Genomic DNA, 26,851 nt, shown 5'->3' with positions numbered 1-26,851 from the left:
GGATGGGGTGGCAGTCGGTGCTGGGCCGAGGAGGCCAGGGACTAACAGAGGGTGGGAAATGAGCTTCGGGTAGGCAGAGAGGCTTTATGGGCAAGCTGGGAGCTGGGGACAAGGCCAGCAAGAACTGTGACAGCCAGGAGGGGACAGTGACGTCCTAGGAGGCGTGACTGGACCCAGGGAACAGTGAGGGTTCCCACCCCTGGGAGACCTGGGAGCCAGAATAATGGCTTCGGGAGAGTTATCTGTCCCCATACTGTGGCCATCTCCGCAACTCCTCCCATGAAGCCCTCTTAGAGGGGCAGGTTTCGGGCTGACAACTCATTTTTCTGCCTTTCCACGTGGCCAGGATGTGAAATCACCTCGCCATCCAGTAAGTATTCATTTCCTCATTGCCGTTCACATGTTTAGCCAAAGGAACGCATTTTATTGTTTCTCTAAGCAACCTGGGTTTCTCAGTTAAAGGAAAGCAGATGAGGAGTGGTCTCAAGTACCCACACGGCATTCTGTGTGTGGCCCTTTAAAGGGGAAATCAACCCTCCGCACAATGGCCACTCCGTCTGAGAGACTGCAAATCACTGTCTTGTTGGATCAAAACCCCGTTGCCTCTCACAAGTCTTGTAAGCACAACTGCTGTGATACACAGCAGCTCTCCAGCTCCAGCTCCTGACACGAACCACCCTCCAGTTATCAGAGGTCTAGAGGCCCAGCGTGCGAAATCGCGCGAGACCCACACCCGCCGTGCCGGCGGGACCCATTAATGCACCTCCTGGTGACCGGTCCTTTGGTCATTACGGCATTACGGCGACTGGCCTTTTATAATACAGATGAGCCACCGACGTTCCTCTCATCACTGGCACTAAGAACTGCTAGCTGTTGTCTCAAATTCTTTGGTGTGTTTTTAGCTAAGGACTTCAGAAAGTCACTTTAAAAATATCTTTGAAACCTGAAGGGGATGCTCAGAGGAACCTGCTCCAAAGGGCCGAGGGCTGCCAGCGGGTTTGGAGGTTAGGGTGCAAAGGACCAGGGGAAAGTGGTGGCCCCCTGCCCTTCCCCACCTGCAATGGACACGAACCACTGTGTTCCAGAGGGGACGGGAGGACCACGGAAACGCCTCTATGCATTTCACACTCAGTGCTCCTCCCACGCAGGCCTCCTCAGAGCTGCTTGCGCTTCCTGGAATCCCTTCTCATGGCGGTGTGCATGGGAGCTATGGAGCAGGCTGGGTGAACGCCCCCAAGCCTTCCCTCCTTTCCCTGTTCACATAATCGTGCAACAGTGCCCTACCAAGGATGGGGTACTTTTTCCCCGTCCCACTGAAATTTGGGCTTGGCCATGGGCTTTGACGTGGCCAATGGAATGGTGACAGAAGCTACAACGTGATGGATCTGAGCTGCGTTTGCGGGAGCTTCACATGCTTGTACTTTTCCTCCTGTGCTCCTGTTACCACTGTGAAGCTGCTGCTCCAAATTGTGATGCATGGGCCCAACCCGAACTCAACCCGAAGCCTGGAGCCCAGTCTCAGGTCCCACAGCCTGAAGTAGCATCCCTGAAGCCAACCCAGGAGAAAAAGAAATGCTGTTGTAAGCCAGCAAGTCTAGGGGCCGTTTGTTACATGGCACCATTGCAGCAAAAGCTGACTATTACAATGCCCGCTGTCTATGCCTTAAAAATTCTCTCTTTACTGGGGTGCAATGTCTTTACACTGTAGTGCCTACATTTACAATCACCAGCACTTTACAAAAGGTATTCTACGAGATGCAGAGGGATTGGCTGACCATGTCCTTACTCAGAGGGCTCCGTTGGGCTCAGTGATCACCATGCGCACAATGGCCGTGGCCTAAGACAAAAGTAGGAGGAGGAAATGGAAGAAAGAAAACAGAGAGGTAAAAGAGTAGAAATGAAAAGCCAGAGGAGCAAGTGGTGGAGATGGGGACCTCCAGATGAGTCCCCTCCTTCCCTCTCCCCACAGCCCCCCAGACTTCTGGAATGCAGGAACTGGGCCGAGGGGAGGCACGGAGCTGTGAACCAAGAACCACAGAGCTGCCCGCAAACTCTCAGACGCCAGGAGAGCTTGGTTGGTGGCTGGGCGGGCTGTGGAACGTTCCCTTCCTTCCCCCTGGATTCTTCCAGGTCGAGGTGTCACAGCCGGGCCACCACTGAGGGCTGGAGCGTTACTCGGACGAGTTAAATGTGAATAACACAGCTCCACCGGAGGTGAAGGTGACGAAGACATCAAGCCATTCCTGACTAAGGCTAAGGGCCTCATTCTCCGCTTCCCCAGCGCTCTCCAGCCACCCCTCCGCCCGGGTTGGTCCACCAGTTTCGATGACTGCACAGCACACAAATCTCTTCTGCTGAAAATCCCAGTCACACATGACTCAGAGATGAGTCTCAGAAATATTTCCCTGTGAGCTAATAATCACATCTAGAAACATCTGTCACTCCCTTCAACACTTGGCAGAAGTAATCCTGGGATGGAGTGGGCCCCAAAGACAGCTGTGAGCCCTCCCACACCCTCTGGCCAGAGCCCTAGGTGGGATTAGAATACGTGAGTGTATGGGGGGGGCGGGGGGCCGGGGGCACGGGGGCCAGGAGGGCAGGGGCCACCAGCTGACATCACCGCTGTGCTCTCCATGCAAGAGCGCTCACTCACTGTGTTTCTTTGATTTTAATTCAAATCTTAACTCATTTTAATCGTGATTAAGTGTCACCATTTGCACAGTTGTTTTTACATACAATCACGCTTCACACTCTATCACGCCCCTGTCAGCTACAAACGTTGTTCCCTCTGGGACACTGCAAAAGGAGGAATCTAGCATCGTGACTGGGAGCATGCTCTTCCAACAACCGCCAACGCCGAAATAGCAAATTCATCCAAATGAATCTCTCTCTCACCAGAAAAAAAAAAATCTAAGTGTTTGGTTTTTTCCCCCAAAATTAATTCCTCAAAGAAGCCCTGTGTCTTAACATGCAGGTGTGATAAAATCCAGTGTATCTGGCTCCATTATGAGGAGTATGAGTAACTCAACAGTGTACTCTGGCTCCCATCTAATAAAAAATCCAAAGAAGTGTTGATACTAGAGATTTGGGCTGTGCACATGATTATGCAAACAGAGGCCAGCTTTAAGTTAAAATGTTTCATCAGCCTGGCCTCATTTAGCTGATTTGTAAAACTCTCCATTGAAAATACATAGAACACATGAGCCCTGGCCGCTGTGGCTCAGTTGGTTGGGCAGCATCCCATACACCACAAAGTTGCCGGTTCGATGTCCAGGCAGGGCACGTGCCCAGGTCGCGGGCTCTGTCCCCAGTAGGGGGTGTGCAGGAGGCAGCCCGGGTCATGGATGTTTCACGCTCCCTCTCCCTTCCTCTTTCTCTCAAAACCAATAAAAATTTTCTTTAAAAAAAATAATAAGTGAAAATGCATCAAACACATGAGCGAAATGCTATATACATGCTTTAAAAGCATTCCTCCAAAACAAATTTCTGCTCATTAGAAAATGCTTCTCCTTCCCCTCCCCCTGTCCAGACCTTATTTTGAATGTATGAGATTCCATCGCGTATTGTAATGCCACTCAAAACCAAACTCTGCACTTAGATATCTGAGAGGATCAGCCCTCTAAGGCGTCACCACCCCGACAGGAAGAGGAGCTCCTCAGCACTTGACAGTAACTTCACCTCCGTGTCGCGTGTCGCGCAGCCTGCAGTGAATGGTCACCGTTTCCCCGGAGCTAACCGGACGGGACAGTACAGCAGCTGGCAGGCCCGCTTCCAGGCCTCTCCAGAGAACAAGGCTACCTGCTCTTTGCCCCAACTGCTCTCCCTCTGTAATATATACCCTAGATCTTGCCGCAGTGGGTATAGTTAGATCGTCTAAAACAGGCTGTCCAATTTGACTAATAAACATACCTCCTTTCAAAGGCACAGGGGGAAAATTAATAGGTTTCCCCATGTTGACAAATGATTTTCATTAAAATTTTTATTACGTTCTCCCTTTGATATAGGCTCCTCAAGGTTTGTAATTCTCATAGGTCGGTAAAATGAAATTCACAGATAACACACATCCCCCCTCCACGCAGATTAGCGGTTAATTTTACATAGGATAGATGATGTTTTGTGGAAACGCATCCAACGCTCACCCAAAAGTTATGGCAAGGACTGAGCCAACGTAGGTACTTGTGAGTAAAATGTGCTTACACGACTATGCTCCCCAAAACGCAATTCTCCCCACTCCTGTCCTTTTTTGTGAGTGTCCCATGTTATGCCCAGACGCTGGGTATTTGGGGCATATCAGTGAACGAAAAAGACGAAGATCACTGTCCTCATGGGGCGTGCCTTCAGGGGGAGAGGACAGGCCACCAAGAGCAAACGTGACTACTAAATGACACCGCAGGTTATTCTGAATGCAGGCAATTCTACACGGTGTTGTAATTACAGAATCCAACTCTGCGCTTACGTATCTACGGAGATCAGTCCACTCTAAGGTGCCACGGCTCTGACAGGAAGAAGAGCCCCTTAGAACTCGATACCGACTTCACGGGAAAATGCAGCCAGAGCCGGTGGAAGGGCTGGCAGCCTGGGATGCACAAGCAGCCTTGGAAAGCCTCCTTGAGAAACTGAGAGTTGAAAAATGCCTTTGTTAAAAAAAAAAAAAAATTTCAGCCTGGCCAGTGTGGCTCAGTGGTTGAGCATTGACCAGGAGGTCACGGTTCCATTTCCAGGCAGGGGCACATGCCCAGGTTGTGGGCTCGATCCCAAGCAGGGGGGCGTGCAGGAGGCAGCCAGTCAATGATCCTCTCTCATCATTGATGCTTCTATCTTTCTCCCCTCCTTCCTTCCTCTCTCTGAAGTCAATACACAAATAATAACAATGACTTTCACACTGGGTAACATCCTGGCTCTCTGACAGATATAAAAATGAAGACAGGTTAAAGATGTAATTTTACCCATTAATCCAGGAGGGAACCAGGCAGACGTTATAACAAGGCAGGGGTGGGAACTGCAATGACAAACGCCAAGGAAGCAGCAGCAGCGGGACCTGGAGTGCCACGACCTGCAGTTTACACACAGAGAGCCGCCCCCTTGGGCCTGGAGAACAGCGGTGTCTCAGCAGCCGGGTGACTGAGCTCCCCCGCGGGGCTGGCGGGAGAGTTAGTCAGCTCTACCCCAGGACCACCAGCATCCCCTTGTCCCCTGAACCTGCACCCTGAGGCTGACTCAGGGACCATCACTTTGCACAAGTCTAAGAGCCCTCGTGATCTTACATTTCTAACTTTAGGAGGGTTTTTTGCACAAAGAGGGTTCCCCCATATTGTTTTAAGCGTCAAGCCCACCACACCTGGACCTGCCGCTGTGGGCTGTGGGAGCCCCCCTTCTCAGGCTGCCTTGAAGCTGCTTTCCTGTTCTTGGAAGCAGGCATTCTTTCGGTCTGCCACAAGGTGGCGCCAGACGTCTTAATGTGAGATGGGGCTGCCCGGAATCTTTATGCAAAGCGTGAGGTTTTTTTTGCTTCCATTCTTAGAAGTCAAATACCCACTAATTTGTTCTTCTTTCTATTGATGGCAGCCTAACACTTCTCTTTGCATGTTCCTGAGTTCATTTTTAAAGTTACACTGAGGTGGGAGTTGAGGAGCTAGAATTATTGTCTTTCATTTTCTAAAGCTTACGCATTGTAGGAACTAAAGAAATTAGCCGACTTAAAAAAACGTTAGTCAGAAGTGAGAGAGGCCAAGGAAAGGAGAACTGTGTAAGAAATAAGTAAAGCAGGCGCTCAGTAAGTACCGGTCTTTTCTGCTTGTTAAAACTTGCACATTAGAGAAATAAGGATGGATTTGAACACTTCATAGCAAAAATTCTCTTAGATTCAACTCCCCTGTCCAACTCCTCTGTCTACAGCGGCATCTACGGAGTGTTTCTGTACCATTTCATTATCAGTGTCCAGGAGAGAGGGCAGAAACCATTTCATTATCTGAAACAAACCCTGCTCTTAAGTCAAGGAATTGGGAAACAATATGTATTACCTGAGGTCTGCAGTAACTCAGCAAAGGCTAATTTTAAGGAATTAAGTTAATAAGGATAAGATCTGGTAACTACGCAGCCCATACTTGAAACCTTTATTTTTGTAGGCGGAACTAAGATTATGGAAATGTATTTTCGAAAATATTTTAATTATTGTCAATAGCTGCATGTAAAAAAAAAAAAAATGCTACTCTGTGAGGTCAAGTTCGTGCCCCTCAAAGCTTTTTATCTATTAACAAGTGTTTGTATTCTCATTGGTTCTGTGGACACCGACAGACTGCCCGTTTTTTAAAGAGAGTAAAATGCGCAGGGAAAGAGAGGGAAAGCCGACGTCGCGCAGCCTACTTACTGACCCTTTACAGTTTGCAATGTTTTCCAAATGACTCTTCCACCGGAGAAAAGAAAAAGATTTTTCAGGGGAAATCAATGATAGCCACTGTAATAACAACACAGGCGTTTACTGCCCAGTGATCCACCCCTTTCCTTCTGAAGCTCTGTGTTATCTCTGGGCACGTTAGACACAAGTCAACTGCTTCGTAGGTGACTTTTTTTGTGGGAATTTCCTTTGGAAAAGTAAAGCGATGGCTACATCGACTTGGGCTGGGAAAGTGTGTTTGAGCCCTTCTACTTCCTCCCACATCCGTATATTCATGCCACTTCCCACCCCACCGCACCGCACCCCACCGCATCACTGCCCTGACCAGACCTCCGATCCCACGTGGAGGTGCAAGAGGCCTCTTCCCATTCTAGGCCCACTCGGATGGGTACCTCTTTGACCCCTCATTCGGCGATGTCCCCAAGCTCCCCGACATTCCTGGTACCGCGCGTGTTCTTCCCGGGCTGGAAGCTGGAGAGGGGCTCCATCCACGGGGTCAACAAATAACTGGTTGTCCCAGAAGGACACCCCTATTTCTCTGTACCTCGAAGAAGCAGGTTAACTGGAATGAGCGGGTGCCTGGGACAAGCTCAGCCCTGGGCCCCGGCCATTAGAAGCCTTGGACGAGGCTTACGTGTTGCCTTCTTATGCCTTCTAGAAAGCCTTCCCCGCGGCACCCACAGCTGGAGCTCTTTATTGCTGGCCACCACGCCATCAGCATCAGCAGGCATTCAAGGAAACGGTGTGCAGTGAATCTCAACTTCTTTGGATCTTAACTGCGTTACCATTGAAGTGGGGGCTGGAACGTATGACTTCAGAGACTCTTCTGTGTGTGTCAAGGAGCCTAGACCCCGAATCATTTTATTTTTCTCTTTTTTCTTTCCCCTCAGGAGGACGATGGTCGTGTCCACTTCTCCGATGTCTTCTGACCGCCCGAGCCCTGCCTCTCCTCACATCGGGTAGCGACACACACACACACACATACACACACAGAGAGTGTGCGCGATCCGTCGTCTTCAACATACACATCACCATTTCCATCTCTTCTCCGAAAGCATCAGACACGACTTTATGGGGCAGTTAAAGGAACACAAGCCTGCTAGATCAAAGCAGCCAACTGGTCACCCAGCCTTCCCGAAGGGAGGCTGTAGTTCATTATGGCCCGTCGGTTAACCACATCCACCTCCCTCGTATATCAACCTGCCCAGGAAACAGACTCAGCAGTCCTGGCCTTGCAGGGGAGGTCTTTCCAGGTAACCCACTGGATTAAAAAGCAGACCGTGTCCTGAGAGATGAGTAGGGCTGGAAAAAATCAGAGTTTCCTCCAATCTGCAACAGCCAGCCCCCGGGTGCCCCCAGAGAGTCTCATGTGGACACGCAGGCTCTGCTGACAATACTCGTCCATTATTTTTGTTGTGTGTTTTATTTTATTCATTGTTGACAGATGTCCCCCACTGCCCCCCGCCTTTGTCCCTCTCCACCCCGCCCCCGCCCCACCCCAGGCCTTCGCCGCACTATTGACAATGCTCTTTCTTTAAACAGATGGGCTGTTCCTTCCCAGACGTTTCTGGACTAAGACCCAAACGTTCACTTTCTTTGCAAGTGCCTTTGTCGTCCGTGCTGTTTGCGTGCGTCTCCGTTCTGGCCCGGAGCACGTCGTCCTGCAGTTCTCATACTCGGTAACACCCGGCTTCCTGTTCTGCAGGTTGCAGGCAGGAAACTGGAAAATGGGCCACAGGAAACCTGGCCTCCTACATCTGCTCCACTTTGTAATTGCAGCTCTGGTTTCATTCTGCCTGTGTGTCACCTCTGCTTTAACCCTCAACGCGACGGCCAGACCCTGCTCTCTGAAAGAACACCACTTGCTGCCCAAGAAATCTCCCCGCGGCGGGGTTCCTCCCCAGAATGCTTAGCTCTCTGAATGCTATGGGGGGGGGGGGGGGGGGGAGACATACTGAGCAAGTCTAAGTATTTTTATTCTAAAAAAAAAAAAATATATATATATATATATATACACACACACACACACACACACACACTAAGCAAATGCTCCTAACAGTAGTCATTTGGACCAAAAGAATATGGAACTAGAAAAGTGACTCATTCGATGGGATAAAGCTACCAATAAGTCCCCAGTGAAAACTCATGCCTTTCATAATACTGTGCACAGCAGAAGTTAGTTCAGGTAAATATGGTGACTGCTGGCCCAAGGCTACCTGGTGACCTCTAACTTGTGAGGCTTTGGTACGTAACAGATGAACATGAGGTAGAGTCCTAGCTCATCACTCTCATCATCACACGTGTCACATTAGGCTGAACTATGCGAAACTGCTGTTTTATGTAAACAACCTACAGCATGTAATCACAACAGAGAAGACACATACACACATGCATACACACACGCAATCACATCCCCAGGGCAGTATCTTCTTCCTGTGTTTGGTAAAATTCTCTAAGGGGAAAAAAAAAAAAGATATATTCATACAAAATATACACAATTTCAGCAGGGTTTATAAAACCCTCAAGGTAATTTATAAATTTCAAACGAAGAGCCCTGCACGAAGGGGGATGCTATAGGCTACATTATCCCCCAGCCATTCTGAGATGCCACGGAATTCTCAAAATGAAGGCTCACACCAAAAAAAATTTTTAAATGCACTGCTTCTTCCAATAGCTTTTCTTTTTAAATGCTACCACTTGGCGAACATTCACTGTGTACCAGGCACTGTGCGGAGTCGAAATGAATACTCGGTGAGGAAGTGGTGAGCGAGGCAAAGGGAGAGGCGCCTGGCCACAGGGGTGAATGGGCAGAGCCTCCTCGCTCCTGTCCAGGCTCAATCACCACGCGCATTCCCTCTGGCAGAGGCTTCATGCTCATGTGCACACCTCATGCTGCTGAGAGAAGAGTCCCATTTTAACCTCGAGGGCACTATCGCATTCCCACTCAAATCAGGAAATTTCCTCGTTTATGTCTGGCTTTGCCTCATGGGTGAGTGCAATTGTCCCAATTGGTTGTTTTAAGAAACAGACTTTGAACCCATCCCATCCTTTTGTTTTTAATTTTCCTTTTAAAAAGATCTGTAGCCCAGCTGGTGTAGCTCAGTGGTTGAGCATCACAACCTATGAACCAGGAGGTCAGGGTTCAATTCCGATCAGGGCACATGCCTGGGTTGTGGGCTTGATCCCCAGGAGGGGGCAAGCAGGAGGCAGCCGATCAATGATTCTCTCTCATCACTGATGTTTCTATCCCTCTCCCTTCCTCTCTGAAGTCAATAAAAACATATTTAGAAATACATATAAAAATAAAAAAATAAAAAGGTCTGTGCTAGTATATGGGTTTAGCTATGCTCCAGGTGCATCCAACACTGAAGAATGAAGGTGGGCTCTCGATTCCGAAGATGGGGATGTGAGAAGCTGTTCATTCTGTGACTTAGCTCCTCCTTGGGAGGAAGGACATACCTCCCCGCCCCCCACCGACCCCGCCCCGCAACCCCCAACACAGTGTGTACACAGGACAGAGAAACAAGATGATGAAAGTCAGAAGTGGCCAAGCCTGGCCCCAGGGAGGGGCCCAGCGCCTGAGCCCATTTCTCAGGATGAAGACATGAATTATGAGAAAGACTTCCCATGTGACAGGCACAGGCTGGGGACCGCACTGACACTACTCAGTTTCTAGTGTGCACCCAGCACCCAGCACCCAGCAGGGCTCTGAGTGTCCCCTTTAAAAGCAAACACCTTTGGCCCTGGCCAGTGTGGCTAAGTAGTTAGAGGGTCTCAGGTTCAAGAAGAGTCATCAATGACTCTTCTATTGTGTTGAAACCCAGGGGTCTCAGGTTCGATTCCCGGTCAAGGGCACGTACCTGAGTTGCAGGTTCGATTCCTTGTCCTGGGCAGGACGAATGTGGGAGGCAACCAATCAATGTGTCTCTCATCAAAGTCAGACTCTCTCTCTCTCTCTCTCTCTTTCTCTCTCTCCCCCTCGCCCTCCCTTCCACTCTCTCTAAAAACCAATGAAAAAATATCCTTGGGTGAAAATGAACAAAAATAAATAAAAACAAACACCTCTGGGGAATCCCTGTTTCAGGTTCTAAGAAAGAAATACCTGGGATTTCATGGAGGATCTTGACACCGTGCCCCCCCCCCAACCCGCCCCCACACACAAACACTGTTTTGCATTCAGTAAAATGCACTTAAAATCTTGCCAACTGTCCTGAAATTGAACTCCATATGAGCTGCTTCCTAATTTCCAGTGGGTATTCCCCCACCCCCTACTCCCCTTGATCCTTGTGTTTCATAGGCCTTTGAATGGAAAATCTTTCACCTCCATTTTTTTACTATTCGTATTAATAAAATGTGGTCCTGTGCCCAAGGGAAGGGGGTCAGACACAGACATCCTCATCTTGTCCGAGCTTTACAGGAGGTGGGCGATCTCAGGCAGGGACCCCAGTTTCTCTCCGTCTCAACTTCTTTCTCTGTAAAACAGGGAGGTGGCCAACCCCCATCCCCACCCCCATACCTAAGTCTTATCCAACTAAAAGACCTTTTATGATTACAAGTATTTTGAAAGTAAAAATCTAAGTTATCTTCTGACCAATATCTTGTGCAAATGATCTCTAAAATAAGAAGGGGGAAATGCCTCCAACGTCAATAAAGCCTTAACAGATACATGTTTAAAATCTGATTCATCTTCACATCAGAAAATGTGTATTTGCTTGGGGACTTGGTGAGGATAATGCCACGAAAATTGGAAATAAAGGAAGCCTGCCCTACCACGTCCACTGGAATGAAGTCATCCTCTCTAGTGGTGAGCGTGAAGGCTGTTCTGTGCTGAAAAACAAGCTGGCGAAAGCCAGGAGCGTATGCCCCGTGCGGCAAGAACACTCGTGCATGATACAAAATGATGGTGGTTTTTCCACATCCAGGAACGGAGCCGTTTCCTGCCAGAGCATCCTCCAGACTCTCCTATTGTGTTGGAACTGTAAAATCTTTCTAAATCAGGACTTCCTCCCATTATGCTTCAGAGCGTCTTTCTGGGAAGGGGAGATCCAAGGCAAAAGGTAGGAATTCCTGCAGCACCACCCAGTGGAAACATTAGAAGGGAAAGAAAAAAAAAAAAAAGGCCAGATAAAATATGTTTAAGAGAAGAAAAGAAAATTCAGGTCCTACCTCTTCTCACTAGACATCTGGACACTGCTCTTTGTCCATCAATGGCAACCCGCAACACGCCTGCTTCACAATGGCCATTCCTTCATCGCCACCCGCACAGACCACGGCCATCCCTCTCACACGTACATACCAGATAGCTGACCTTGACACTGTGTGGCCCAGTGGTTGAGAGTTGGCTCATGAACCAAGAGGTCACTAGTTAGGGCACCCCGGGCTGACACCACGGCCAGGCAGGAATAAGTCCCGGGTCGGTCAGGTGTGGCCGGGACACCATCCCTTCCTCTCAGAAGGACCCCCAAGGGACCCTGAAATGTGCAGCGCTGTGCTTGCACCCCCCTCCTGCTGCAGCGCCACGCATTTCCGGACAGAAAGGTGACACCTCTGCACCCTCCCCTTTCCCTGACCCGGCTGCACCTGGCCTGGCCCCCACCAACATCTGCACCTTCCTCCCCTCACGGCCCCTATCTCCAGCCACCCCCCCCCCCCCCGCCCCAAACTCCCTCCAGTGGGAGCCCTGTTCCTGCTCCCCTGTCCTACCAAAGCCACCCAGGCCCCACAGCGCCCCCAGAGGTCCATGCAGTTGTTCTCGTCTTCATTTACAGCCAGCAGACCATGTCTCATCCCCAGCGCCTGCTTCTCAGGCAGGCCAGGCACATCGAGCTACTAAACGGGAACCCCTGGCCCTCTCCCTCCAGCTTTCCTCCCCAGAAAGGCCCGCAGAGGGTGAGGAGCCATGGTCTTCCCAGAGAAACTGTGAACTCTCTGGTCTTCTCTGCTGAACTTAAAATGATAAAGTACCATTCCTCCCATCATTTCTGGATGGTTAAGTCATGAAAGAAAACTGTCCCCAACATCGGCATTCCTGGGAAAGTTATCTTTCCCTCTTCTCTGGGGTAAATCCACTGAAACTATTTTAGATGTATTTTTATGAGTTTTGGTTTGTTTGTTTTTTTATTGATTTGAGAGAGGGGGGGGGGGAAGGGAGAGGGATAGAGACATAGAAGCATCAATGAGAGAGAAACATAGATTGGTTGCCTCCTGCACGCCCCCTACTGGGGACTGAGCCTGCAACCCGGACATGTGCCCTGACTAGGAATCGAACTGGTGACCTCTTGGTTCATGGGCCAACTCTCAACCACTGAGCCACACCGGCTGGATTTAGATGTCTTTTTAAAATAGTATATAGCAGATAGCTGATCTTGACATTGGTTAAGACATATATGATGTTTTAAAATTTTACAATATAGCATACTTGAACTGCTAATTTACAAATGGCTAACAGTATTTAAACCTTTTTTTCCCCCTTTTTCTGAAATTTAACGTGCCATAATGCGCTGGTTTGGGGCAATGTCAAGACTTAGCTAGATAATACTGACATCAGCTAATCTTCGGGTCCTACTCTATACACTACTCCTGCAAAAGCGGCTATGGATTTCTGATTGGTGACATCTCCTTTAGAGATTTTACAGAAGCACAAAGAGCTACCTCACAGGTGTGGTCACCTAAGCAAGACCTGGACACTGCCAGGCTTCTAGATTCTGCAGTCACACTAGTCTCACTGCTTTTCTTCAGTGTTCTTCTCAGCAAAACTCTTGTACAGTTTAGGGCATGGAAATTCTAGGCATAAACATGTATACATAAATCTGGTATGGTAATAAATTCACTTTGGAAGGATCTATAAAAAGACAGTGACTCTGCAGTCTTCAAACCATCACCACCTGCTCATGTGGTGGACATCTGTGAGTCCTGAAGGTAGGAACTATCCCTCCTATTGCTTTTACTCTCCCCATATGCATGTATTTCTCTTACATCTCTGTACATGGATATCAAGTCTAGACACACAGGACCATGCCAAATGCAGAGTTTCTTCTAAATTTAAACAATCTCTAACAAAGTCCTCTTCCACATGACACAAAAATATAAGGGCATTAAGGGGAAATGCCAAGCAAAAGCCATCTCACTTTTTATCTGCGTGTCTCTTTAACATCAAGCCTGATGTACAAGCAAACCCCGCCCACTGGAACACAGGAAAAAATATCCTTATGTCCCTGTTGAGTTCAGTTACTCCTAAGAAAACGGTGGCAAAAAGAGACAGTGCGTGGTTTCAAAAGGAAATGACCTTCTCCCAATGCCTTATCCTTAAAACCTAATTTTTAAAAACTGATCCCCAAACTGCATTGGATAAATGAAGAAAGTAACAAAACTGTCACCAAGGGGAAGACCGATGGCCCGTCCACTCGTGTCACGCAGAGAATGGCTGTTGGTGGCATTCACATCAAACATCAAGATTCACAGCCCCAAGGGTGCTCGTGGCCCTCACTTCCCAGGCAGGAACCTGCCACCCACTCACCTGGCCTGGTCCTTTGAGAAATGTCACGTACAACTTGTCCCCCTACCTACTCTCCCAATAACTGTACCACGTAATTCTATTAGCAGGACAAGGCAACAGCCGGCTCCTGCTATCAGTGGTCCTTTTCCCCCTTTCTAAAGAAAAACGTCCCTTTCTATAGTTTCATCATTTGGATGCATGGATGATCTTCTACATCAAGGTCTTCAAGTTTCTACTTTCCTACAAACAAATTAGTTCGTAATATTTAGGTTAAAAAAAAAAAAAAAAAAACAAGCAAAGGATGTGGCGAAGCCTGGAGGAGGGAGCCGTTCTTGTGGTTCAGCTCTGATTTGAATCAGAGCAGGACCATCCTCACATCCGAGAGCTCGGAGCTTTCGAGAGGCCCAGTCCGCGTGGGTCACTGTGTGTGTGGCTCAAGGCATCTTCTGACAGCATCCACTTTTGTAATGAAAGTAGTTCACTTTCAGAAATTGTTAATGCGCTTCAAAATTGCTCAACTTATCCACGTGTCGTACATGCAGAACAGAGAAGAGGGCTAAAACGGCTCAACGAGTGAATTAGGCACAAAGCACTCTGAGTGGCTGACTGAGCACCGCTTCCATTTTTTCCTCACCATTCCTTTATGATTCTATCCTCTTCAACTTATCAAAGATGAAGCCAGCCCATCACGGGCACCACTGCCCTCTGCCCCACTCTCAGCACAGATGTTGATGCCATGGCTCTGCCTGGCGTTTAATCAGTTCCAATCCTGACCCAGAATGGTACTTGGAGAATTTGTTCTAAAAGGCTTTAAAGAAAGAAAGGGAAAAAAAAAAAATCAGAGCCCTGGTGAGGCGGCTCAGCTGGTTGGAGCACTGTCCCGTATACCAAAAGGCTGCGGGTTCAATTCCCAGTCAGGTCACATACATAGGCTGCAGGTCAGGATGAGGCAACCCATCAATGTTTCTCTCTCTCTCTCTCCCACTTCCTCTCTCTCTAAAATCATAAGAAAACATATCCTTAGGAGAGAGCGAGAGAAAAAAAAAAAAAAAAAGCAATGTTCTACCCATCTAACAGCCACTGACCTAAATGATCACTGTCTGGCGCTTGGAAAACAGGTGAGGACCTTAGCAGACATCACTTCCCAACCAACACTCAAGAACTCTAGATTCCAGAGGATTTCCCATGGCAAGGCCGTACAAGATTGAAGGGCTGCATCTCCGGGTGGCCTTCCAAATAACACCGCAGGGTCCCTGTCCCTTCCTCTAAGTTCTTAATAGGCCTTGCTGAAATGATCAGGAATCTCAGCTTTCTCTTCTCCTGAAAATTATGGAAATACACCCAAGTTCTCTCCTGAGTTCTTACAGTGAATCAATGATTCCTTGGGGGTGATGTTTAACAAACATTCCTTTATGATTCTATCCTCTGCACAGAGCTGGGGCTCAAACCCTACCAGAGGGGCTCTGCATAGAGGCGTAACAACCGAGATCACACTGTCCCACTCTTAGACATCCCTTCTCTCTCTCTCTCTCTCTCTCTCTCTCTCTGCCAGTGCTTTTCTCTTTCATTTTCAAATGAACAACAAAAATGAGGGCTTGTATATTAGGCTCTGAGGGCAAACCTTCCAAACTCCAGTGAGGAAATACTGGAGAAGTTAGATTTCCGGTTCACGGAGTGTTCGCCAGAGGAGTGTTCTTCACTGTCAGTGCTGGGAAACTGCTCTAACATCTCCAGCCCTTCTCTTGCCCAATGAGCATACAATCCTTCCTGGGCCTGGTGTCCTCATTCTGAGGACGGTGAGAACTTACAGGTACAGACAGAGTGCGGGAACGCCTGCAGGTACCCGGAAGTACATCCCGGGATCAAGTCCAGGGCTTGTTTTGTTGTTGTTGTTGTTTTAATCTCTCTCTGCTCACAATTAAGTGCAGGGAGAAAACTCTCCTTAGTCATACATTCTGGTAAACCAAGCTTTGATGATCAACAAACAGCTCCTTGGCAAAACCCAGCTGAAATGAACAGATCCTGCCCCCCTTCCCCCCCAAAAAATTTAGGTAGTCATTCATCTTTTTATCATCTCCCAGACAGAGTCTTTTTTATTTTTTATTTTAAAACTCAATCAGAAATGTCATTCATAAGTTACAAAAAGTTACAGACAGAAAGACAAAAGCTTCCCACACAGGTGTTAGCATACACAAAGAAGTTGTAACGGTGGACACTGGGTGGGGCAAAAGTAAGTTTACAGTTGTGAGTGCTCAAGACACACTTGACCCTTGCGTTATTATTTATGAATTACTGTCTTATTTTCCATACAAACAACTGTCAACCTACTTTTACCCCACCCTGTATTATGGAATTCAGCCCAAGGGAACTATGAAAACTTGGTCAATTAAAGTCTTGATAAAGGTTTCATGATGGTTGCTACAGAATGATTCATTTTAATATGGAAAGAACTTTACATGGAGATTCTTTCACGCTATACTCTCCTTTGAATTATTTACCTGTGAACCAACCATTCTTTGTGTAACACTGACATCAACAACAGGGCTAATGTTGTCCTCTCCGATATTTAACAAACTAACCTGACTTCTGTACATCTACTGTTCTTGAAAGTCTGGACAAAACTTCTGGAAAAACGGGATATTATCTATAGAGGATCTTCTTGGTTGTCTTTATGGGTTAACCAAAAGATACGCCTGTTATTAATCCAACTAATTTACTGTCTAGGAAAGAGCTGGATTTATGCAGGTCGACAAAGTGCTTTGTCAAGTTCAACGGCAAAGGGGGGGGGGGCAGGGCAGGAATTGGCTATTCTGGCAAGTTTTTTCCCCTTCAGCTTGTTTTTAATTCAATGAGTGCCAGGTTTTGGACAAAGTGCTGGGGTAAATACAAGAATGAGAAAAACAGATGCAGGCCCAGAGGGAGCTTACAGACGGATGTGCGTGACAGATATGGAACACATCATGACACCTACGTGTACAGGTATCCTTCCCTGTCCGAACTGAGTGGATTCAAGAGTTTGGACAGTGAACCTGGATAATGAGGGATATGGTACTTGGTTCCTGAGTTGGGAATAAGGAGCATCCATGAATAATGAGGGACACCAGCCCTATTTCCAGAATCCCTATCTGAAACTGTTCAGTACCTGTGTTTGGATAGTACTAATAAGACCTTAGGGAGATTTCGGGTCATGAAGACACGTACGAATAGACCTGTGGGAAGGGTTTGGAAGACCAGGGACAGCTGACCAGGGGAGATCTAGTCTGGGGGACCAGCAAAGGCTTCCTCCAGGAAGAGATGGGTGAGCTGATGACTACAAATTGGCTGGGCAAAGCAAAGTGAGAAAAATGGGTGGGGGAGGGGGGGTGCGGCACAGAAGGGAAGTCCTAGGATAGAGAACAGCACTGGCAAAGGCCCAGCGGCCATATTGGGGGAACTGAGGAAGGGCCAGTGTGGCTGGCCCCAATCACAGCTGGTAGCTCACACTAAGGATTTGGGTCTTTATCCTTGCTGAAGCCACTGGGAGGTTTCAAGTGGAGGAGTGCCAAGGTCAGGTCTGTGTTTAAAGGATTGCTCTAGTTTATGGGTGGAGAAGGGAATGGGAGGGGGCGAGAGGGAATGGGGGGCCCATCAGACACTGCCGTCCAGGATGGAGATCATTTTCAAAGACTCTGGGAAGGAAGGAGTAGGGACTTAACCTGGTAATAAAAACCTTCCCTGGGCCTACTCAGCACCACCCAACCCAGAGTCAGTAACTGGTGCTCCCCAGAATTAGGCAATTGTGGTGCTTGTCACAACCCTCAAAAAAAGGAGGAGAGGTAAGCACAGCAGCTGACACTGACTCTCACACGGGTGTTCCTTATTCAATAGGGGGCCAAAATGGGACTGAAGGGGAACATTTTGGGGAACCCCTTTTTCCACCCCAAAATAGCAGTTTAAATTGCTGTATACACTGAGTGGCCAGATTATTATGATCTCTGAACACATAGCATAATAATCTGGCCACTGTGTGTGTGTGTGTGTGTGTGTGTGTGTGTATATAATTAGAGGCCCGGTGCATGAATTCGTGCATGAGTGGTGGGGTCTGGCCAGCCTGGCCAGGGGGAGGGGACATGGGCGGTTGGCCGGCCTGCCTGCTGGTCGAACTCCTGGCTGAGGGGACAATTTGCATATTAGCCTTTTATTATATAGGATTATATAGGATATACACTGAGTGGCCAGATTATTATGTGTTCAGAGATCATAATAATCTGGCCACTCAGTGTATGTCTAAAAGTCAGCTGGTTGGGGATGACAGCAAAATTCACATTATACTTTCACAACTCTCAGAACAATTCAAGTTCTTTACTCCAAAAAGGTTGTACGATCGAACTTTGCCTTGAAAGCCTCTCTGACTCACTTCACCCCCCAGCCAGGGAAACTGAGGTCGAGGAAGATGAAGTGATAGCCTCTCAACCCAACTGGTTTGAAGGCAATCTACTTTTCCCTGCAGCATATATACAGGGTGTCCCCAAAAATGTACACACATGTTAACAGCTGATAGGGCAACTGATGTTTCTTCCTTTTCAGATTTAACCCTTTGGAGTTAATAATGGGTTAAAAGTGTGTGCACATTTTTTTAGGACAGCCTGTATTACTTTTGACTAGCTTAAGTGATATTAAAAAAATGTACAAGGGACATTTCCTCTTCTCATATAATAAGGAAAGTCACAGAGTCCCATGATTTATCTTTAACCACACAGATGAAATAAAAATACTGCATTATTTTATCAAGATGTTCTGGGATTTAATAACCTACATGGTAGAATCATGAAATTGCCATAACATAATGAAAAAAACAGCCAGGAATGTTTTGGAGTAATGGAAATATTCTCTGTTTGGAGGAAGGGGGTAGGGATTATACAAGTATATACATTAATGTTTAAAATGGGCGTTTTCATGTGTGTAAATTATGCCTCACATTTTTTTATTTACCTCACCTTTAAAAAAAAATTTAAAAAAGGGCACCAAGGGTCTCAGATTCCCTATTCTATTGCTTGCAATAGAAGACCCCTAACACTAGTGATGGGGTAGGTCTGACGCATACTTACCTTATACTTTCTCTAGAGGTTTAAGAGGAAGCATCAGATAAGTGTGCATTATACCCCATCACTCCCATATTTCTGCATGGAAAATTAGGTTCTGCTAGATATAGTAGCTTTAAGAATACTTACGATAATGTGTGCGTTAGGACTTTTTAGAGCATGTGTGTAATAAATAAAATTCATCTTGTCTAATTCAAATTAGAATACATTAGCATAACCAAAACCTTAATTCCTTTAAAAAAATATGCAAATAAATCTCACAGCCACATTAAAAATAATCCCATTCAATTCTTACAATAATTCAGTAATTACTTTCCAGAAAATGGAATTAAAAACACATAAAGTAGTCAATGAGCTAACCCCTCCTGGCAGTTCAGACCAAGTTCCAATTTATCGAAATGACCAACTCAAAGTTTATTTTTAAACTGCTGACATGTATATAAGTTTCCAGTAATGGATGAAAGGCCATTTTTATTTAGATAGGAGTCATATGGAGTCAAATATCTGCATGGAATCATTACTTAAAAGACAAAATAGCCCTAACCGGTTTGGCTCAGTGGCTAGACTAGAGCATCAGCCTGCGGACTGAAGGGTCCCAGGTTTGATTTCGGTCAAGGCCATGTACCCTTGGTTGCGGGCATGTTTCTAACTCTCTATCCCTCTCCCTTCCTCTCTGTAAAAAAAAAAATCAGTAAAATATATATTTATAATTTTAAAAGACAAGATAATCTACCATTTTTGAAGGCCTTTAGGGTTTGTTAACAGGTTACCCACACACAGGCTGACAACTCAGTTTACTAGGGCTGCATGCAAGGTGACAAAACCAGCGTTTTCATGGTCTCCCTGCCGTGGTTTCCACCCAAAAGCTGGATGATCTCAATTCAAACTGGCCATGGGCAATAGCAACCTTGAGCTGAAAACCCACTTAAAACACCAACTTCAAAGTTTGAAAACTCTACTGATATCAAATGAAACAGTGCTAAATAAAGAGGCACCCCCTCCCCCCTCCAGTAGTTAGGTAAATTCAAGGTGTATTTTTGGTTTAACCTAGTTTCTTTTTTTCATCACTGAACATTCTATTTTGATGTGTAGTGTCCTGGACTTCCTGTTACTACATCTTGATATTCTCCTGCAAATCATGACTCATTCTTAAATCATAGAGAAACTCAGCAAAATCCCAAATTTCACACCACACATGAATTCAGCCTTTCAAGAGGACAGCATTCTTAGAACATTACTCGGAGCCACAAAGACAAAAACACTGGACAAGTCCATGTCGAAATTATGTCAATCTACTGTTGAATCAACACATTTGTTAGATCAAATAAATACAAGCTCTATGTGTGGTCACTTTGGTCTTCGTACTAGTTATTAAAAAGCTGCATGACATGTAAAGTGAAAATGAGTTACAACACAGAAAGCCTAGTGTGACTGCAATTACAAAAGGTTACATGTGTGCATGTGCGTGTGTATCTGTGTAAGTGTACACACGCACATGCATTTATGAAACCAGACAAATATACACCAAACGTTAACAGTGGGATTATGGGGGATGTTTATATTGTGCTTAGGGATTCTCTAAATCGCCCTACGATAATTCACATTCATATTTTTGTAACAGAAAATAAAAAACTAACCTTTCAAAGTTGTGTTATGCTAGTGTGGTCTCGAGTGTATTATAATTCAAACTATGAAGGCAAAGAGGAATTATGGATAACTAGGGCATTAAAAAAAAAAAAACCAAACACAAACTCTTGCCTGAAACATACAGAAAAATCTGACAGCAGTGGGGCCTTCACTCAAATGACCTGGCCACTCACATGTATGTGGAGGTGCAGGCCCTTAAGAAGGGGCAGAAGCCAGCTGCCCGCAGCCAGAGCACAACCAGGGCGGACAGAGAACCGATTTCTTTTAAAGTTTAATGAGGAACCCCAGCCTGGGAAACATGGACATGGCGAGGTCACTCTCTAGGGCTGCAAAGGAGCAAAGCTATTAATTAGTGAGCAGTAGCTCACCACCAGCGAAAAAGGGCTCCATTCCACCAGGTGACACCCTGGGATTTTTTTTTTAAGTGTTTGGGTTTATCAATAGGGAATGCTTTGCCACCATATTGGTTTCTGAAGCAGATAGATATATAAATATAATTGGTAGCACAGAACACACAAAACTCAGTATCTGACAGCTAAGAAAGGAATATTTTAAATTTATATGTACTGCCTGGAAGTCCTTTAAAACCAATTTCAGGAAAAGATCCAAGTTCCAAAAACTTATTACAAATATAAATTCCGATATATGACCTCAGAGTCACATTTACTGTATACGAGCACTTTTGAATGATTAAATTTTTTTAAATAAGAGAGGAGGTCTTTAGTAAATGTTTAGGAAACTTCAAAATTCAAATGGGGCTGGAAAAAAAACCAAACCACTGCTCTCCCCTATCTGGGCTCTTGCCATTCTGCTCCAAAAAACATTAGCACCAAGGGAGTGAGGTTGAGAGATGGTCTAACTCAGCTCGTCACATGTCTTCACCTACATGTCGCACTACTGCATTTTACTGACCAAAAAGAGAAAGGGAGAAAAAATTCATGCATGCGTGTTATACATGTGGCAGAAAAGGGCAACTGATGAGTTTTAAATGTCCTCTTCACTGAATGAATGCACATAAAAGAGTTGTTATCATCATCATCATCATCAATGGGAACAAGAGGTGTTCAATCTGGGAACTACTGACAATTTGGGCTGGGAAATTTTTTTCTTTTTTTTGGGTGTGTTTGTGTGTGTGTGTGTGTCCTGTACGTTGTTGGATGTGTAGCAGCATCCCTGCCCTCTACCCGCTAGATGCCAATAGCACCCCCCACCCCCCCCACCCCGATGGTTATGACAACCAAGATGTCTCCAGATACTGTCTTATGCCCCCGGAGAGGCAAAATTACTCCCAGGTGAGGACTATCCAAATGACTTATTGGAATGAAGACTTCTAATTACCTCCTTTTAATTTCAAAGGAAATGGAGTCTTGGGAGAATATTTACAACCTCTGTCCTTAAGAAATGCTCATCAGAATGCTGTTAGCTTTGCAAAGCGTCTTTTCGTTTCTGTTTATTGTGAGTCCTGTTATCCTACTCACGGCTCTCAATGCAACAATTTAGTGAGCACCTACGCTGTGCCAGGCACAGTGTTAGGGACATCCCGTCCTCCTGTCCACTGACTCAACCTGGTCCGGCTGGTTAGGCTGTTTTCAGGACATGCTTTGCCACCATAAAAGAAACGCCAACATCTTAGAAACCCTCAAGACAGCAGAACATCCGTGTCAATAAACGAGCCCTACAGATCCAATAGGGTTCCTTCAAATTCTTTACCCTTTTTAGTAACTCTACACATCTCCATCATATAAAGGTTTAAAAGGGGGGGGGGGGGGGGCGCGCAGAAGGCCCTTGCTAGACTTGGCATAGTAATACCATCAGGGGTTTTTGCAGGCAGGATCATTACTGGAAACTCTAAAAACACTTATGGACCATCTTCTTAACTGTCTGACCCATGTGCCCTCCTAACACAATTTGTATTTTATAATGCCCATAAATTGAAACTCATAACTGACCTTTCCCAAATAAATGTGTCACACACAGAGAGAGAGAAAGGGAGACGGATCAGAGGGTATTGTGTTTGGCAACAAGGCAATGAGGCTCAGAAACCGATTTGAGCTCATTAATAGATGCCTGGAACATGCTTGGTTTCCCATCGCTTCCGCGTCCTCCCCCTCCCCTCTCCACCCCCCCCCCCCCCCCCCAACAAAGACTGAAGCTCAGACGCGAGAGGATGGGTGTGTAAGAGCTGCTTAGGCAATAGAAACTTCACACACACACACACACAACTGGGAAAGAAAAACCTGTAAGTCCGAAATCCAAAGTGACTTCCAAGTTCTCAAAGACACTACCCTGGAAAGGCTCGGCTGGCGGCTGCACCTCGAGGTAAATAAAGCCGTAACTTGTCTCCCGCTCCAGCGCAGGGCTCGCCCGCCCGACGGTGGCTGCACAAAACCCCTCCTGTGCGGAGCAGCGGAAACTCCTAATGAGATTAGTTGGTGTGTGTGCAGACATTACTTAGCAGTGACTAAAGGGGCTCTCTTCCTGCAGCAGCCAGTGGAAAATTCAGGGAACTTTTTCCCCCTGCAGCAGCAGAATCCCTTTAACCCTCCCCAGCCAACTCCAAAAACAACCCAGCCTCCCCCTCACCCCCCTCCCGCCTGGGGTGCTGGGGGCGGGGGGGTGGGGGGGGGCGGGGGAGAGTTAAAGACCGGCCAGGGGCTTCCAAACGCGGGAGGGTGGGAGGGGGCAGGCGGGGAAGGGGCGGGGGACCCCTCCAGCACTACAAAGGAAACTGTAAAAGGCACAAATACATAAACCTGAGAAGGAGCAAACCACAGTTTCTTTGTGAGCTCCTCTAGTGAGTCATTTTCAAGATGCTGTCTGCTGCCAGTTTCAAAGCGGAAGCGCATGGCAATTAGTCTTGCAGTTTCCAGACAAGCCAGAAACTCTCCCGACACTCGTTTAATTTTTTTTTTTTCCGAAAAAGCCCCTTTTGCAGTTTCTGAAATAACATTTCTTGCTCCCACCCCCCACCCGCTGCCTAACTGCAGCTTGTCCTCAGGATGATTCAGTTCAGAAAACATTAAAACCGAGACCTCTTGTTTTTCTCTTTGAACTCTGCAAAAAAAAAAAAAAAATGTCTCATTTTCCCCCTCCCCAAAAAAGTACAGTAGCATCACAGGCCAACACTCCGCTGGAAGCCGAAGAGCCGCTTCCTAAGGAGCTGGAGGTGCCACGACCATCTACTGCCCTGTCCTCCACAGCAGCGTCCAGTCCGGGCTCCGCCGGCTTTTAAAGGTCCGGCTGGGCGTGCGCCTGGGGCGGTGACCCGACGGGGGGTCACCTGCCGAGCGCGAGGACGCAGCCTCCAGCCCCGCGTCTTGGCTCCGCGCACCCTCCGCCGGCCCTCTCCACTCCGGTCTCCCTTCCAGCATCCGAGCATCAGTGCCACCGCCACCCCAAGGGGCGCCCCAGCTGGCAGGTCAGCGGTGGTCCAGCCTCCAGGCACGCAGCCTGCTCCAGTCACCGTCCCTCCTAAGGTCCCCCACGACCTCGCCGGCCCCTCCACCCCCAGCGCGCCCCGGCTCGGGGCTCTCAGCGCAGCCTCAGGGCCGGGGACCGCCAGGGCAGGGTCGCCGCAGCCCCCAGCCCCGCGCGCGGACTGGCACGGAGCTCCCGCTGGGTGGGCGGCGGCGCGGGCACCCGAGCATCCCCGGCGGCGCCCCCTCCCCGCGGCCTCCCCCCCAACCCCGGCCCGCAGCTCATCCCGCGGCGCCCACCGCCCAACCCCCACTAAGCCAAAGAAAAGAAAGGGGAAAAAAAAAAAAAAGGAAATAAAAACGCCCCCAACGAAAACTTTGCAACTGTCCCAGCAACAGGCAGAAGCCCTGCTACCTACCCAGATGTGGGGGAGCTTTCGAGATCCTTCTTCGGGGGAATTTCTAGGAGGAACCGGGCGAAAGCCCCCGACTTTCCATGCTGACAGGCGTCTGCAGACGGTCTGTTGCTCTTGTAATGAGATCCTGATTTTTCCCCCCCCCTTTTTTTTTTCTTTCTCTCGCTCCTCTTTTTTTTTCCCCTCTGGTGTGTGTGAGAGCAGGAAGTTGGAGCAGTCAGGCCGAGCCGGCTCACTTCCTTTACTGCATTATTCCCCAGGCGGTGTGCAGTCTGTGTAAACAGGCTTTTCCGCCCCGCGCCGCGCGCCCCGGCCGCGGCTGTGCGCCGGGGCTGGCCGCCCAGGCCCGCGCATACTCCGCCGCCTCGGCCCCGCGCACTCGCCCGCACCGCGCCGCGCGCCCCCGCGCCCCCGCCCGCCGCGCGCCCCGCTTCCTGCTCGGCCACCCCAGGGGAGGAGCCACCAGACCCTAGGAGTCTCCCAGCGGCCGCAGCCCCTCCCCACGGTGGGGGGCGGGGGTGCAACTCGCCCAGAAACCCAGGGAAGCCGGCCCCCGACGCGCTCGGGCGGTGACCCTCGGTGGAGGCGGAACCCGGGGATCCCTCTTCTCCCCCAGGAGTCCCTGCGCTGGGGACGGCGCTGGGCGCCGGAGTGGGGTCCAGCCCTGCCCAGTTGGCCTAAGTGGGGAGGCCCGAAGTGGGGAGGCCGCCGAACTTGCTGTTTTCTGTCCGCTGGGATGAAAGAGTCGGGGGGAGGGAGTCTCGGGAGTGGGGTTCAAGGGTTCGGTTGCTCTGGGGAAAAGGCTGCTTTTATCGTGGGAGGGGGCGTGATTGCTTAGGATGAGAAGATGCTGGGTGTGCAGAAAGGGAGACACGGTTTCTGTCTGGGGTGTTTTTGTGTGTGTGTGTTTTGTTTTGTTTTTAAAGCCAGCGTTCAGAGTAGGGGGCCCACATTGGGGAAAAGGATGCGAAGCCATAAACTGGAAGCCGGGATTCTCCTGGAAGAGACCTTTCTGGCCGTTCACTATGGCCTGCCACAGGCCAACCCTTTCCCGCCTGCTGTGGAACTTGGGAGGGAAACGACCGGCGACCACGGGGGCCGAGTGATGGAGGCTAAAGAGGGAGGCTCGGTGGTCTCAAACGGGACCCCACGCCGCCAGATGCTTCAGGGACGGCCCGCCCCACAGGGCTCAGGCCCGGCTCGGACAGGCGAGCTTGCCCACGGCCCTGAGGCTGAGAAGAAGGGGGAGGGGGCCTGACTCCCTGACCCCCCAGCCCTGGGCTCCAACCCCAACTGCTCACCTTCCAGAGCCCTCCATTTCCAAGCCTCCGTTCCTTGGCAGCTCGGACCAATGGTTCTCAGACCTGAGCGTGCCCCAGCGGCACGTGGGGCAGGGGCCTCGCGAAAACACTGGCTGCCGGGCCTCAACGGCCAGGGTTCCTGAGGCCGTGGGTCTGGGGACGTTTTCAGCCCCGGCTCAGTTAGCATCACCTGGGGAGTGTTTTGGAAACCCAAACCAATCAAGTCAGATTCCCTGGGGTCAGGGAGTGTGAGTCCTTTCAGGACCGCATTCGCAGACTTCCTCCCCTTATTTGTTTGTTTGTCTTTGTCATCTTTCAGAGAGAGAGTGTTTGTTTGCCTACCGTGGGCCTCTACAGGCCAGGGTTGTATTTTGTATCTAGTCTTATCTCACCGGCCCTTACCCTGCGCCCGGGTCGGAGCACCTGACTCAGAGGACCGGCCAGTTCACATTGGCTTCCTGCTGGTGTGGATGTTCACCGAGAGGTGCGACCGGACCTCGGAGAAGGGCATGGGGTAGGGCAAGGCAGGAGGACAGAGCCCGAGGAGGAGGTATGGGGAAGAGGGCTGTGGATCACCCCCCTGATTTTTCACAGCTAATTTTCCACTTTAGGGATTATCGCTTTAATCCCGAGGAGGCTTCTCCTGTCACTCAGCAGAGTTCACTCCGTGTCCCCCTACCATGCAGCTGGCTGTGGGCTGGGAGAATGTATTTGTTATCCTGATCCGGGAGAAATAAAATCTCACACACACAATTAAGAACACCATGTTACTTTATTTTTTTTTTTTAAGTATATGACAACCCCAAACATAAGTATATTTTCAACCAGTGGCTTTCATGCTTTTTATTGTATTTTTTACAACAAATCTTTGTGGAATATTAATATGTAAGATATACAGGGTGTATGTATGTGTTTTTATCAGGCCGGCCATTTAATTGAGGAAATGCCTCCTTGTCTAAAGTACTTCTGAAAGAAACACTTATGGGCGGCCTTAGCATTTCCCAGACCAAATGAAGAAAAGTTTTTCTGGTGTTTTAGATCAGCGATTTTCAACGGGTGTGCCATGGCACACTGGTGCACCACAAGAATTTTTAAAACATG

At 48.3% G+C, this 26,851-nt stretch overlaps 1 protein-coding gene and 2 long non-coding RNA genes across 4 annotated transcripts in view; 2 read left to right on the top strand and 1 right to left on the bottom strand.

Annotated features, from left to right (window-relative positions):
* The window catches only part of ELK3 (ETS transcription factor ELK3), a 64,752-nt gene extending 39,922 nt beyond the window's left edge, over positions 1 to 24,830 (bottom strand). For both annotated transcript variants that reach the window (XM_054719378.1, XM_054719379.1), the window contains exon 1: positions 24,453 to 24,830. The gene's annotated coding sequence lies outside the window, so the exon portion shown is untranslated. The remainder of the gene's footprint in view (positions 1 to 24,452) is intronic.
* LOC129149839 (uncharacterized) lies at positions 7,073 to 7,998 on the top strand. Its single transcript, XR_008556660.1, has 3 exons — positions 7,073 to 7,136; positions 7,285 to 7,353; positions 7,937 to 7,998. It is a non-coding gene; the product is annotated as an uncharacterized LOC129149839 (long non-coding RNA).
* Positions 24,831 to 25,820: 990 nt separating the features above from the next.
* Positions 25,821 to 26,489, top strand: LOC129149838 (uncharacterized). The gene is made up of 3 exons (XR_008556659.1): positions 25,821 to 25,973; positions 26,070 to 26,264; positions 26,362 to 26,489. It is a non-coding gene; the product is annotated as an uncharacterized LOC129149838 (long non-coding RNA).
* Positions 26,490 to 26,851: the final 362 nt, after the last annotated feature.

The sequence above is a fragment of the Eptesicus fuscus genome, chromosome 7 (genome assembly GCF_027574615.1).
Source record: "Eptesicus fuscus isolate TK198812 chromosome 7, DD_ASM_mEF_20220401, whole genome shotgun sequence".
Lineage (NCBI taxonomy): Eukaryota > Metazoa > Chordata > Mammalia > Chiroptera > Vespertilionidae > Eptesicus > Eptesicus fuscus.
This window is presented reverse-complemented; position numbering and strand designations above follow the sequence as displayed.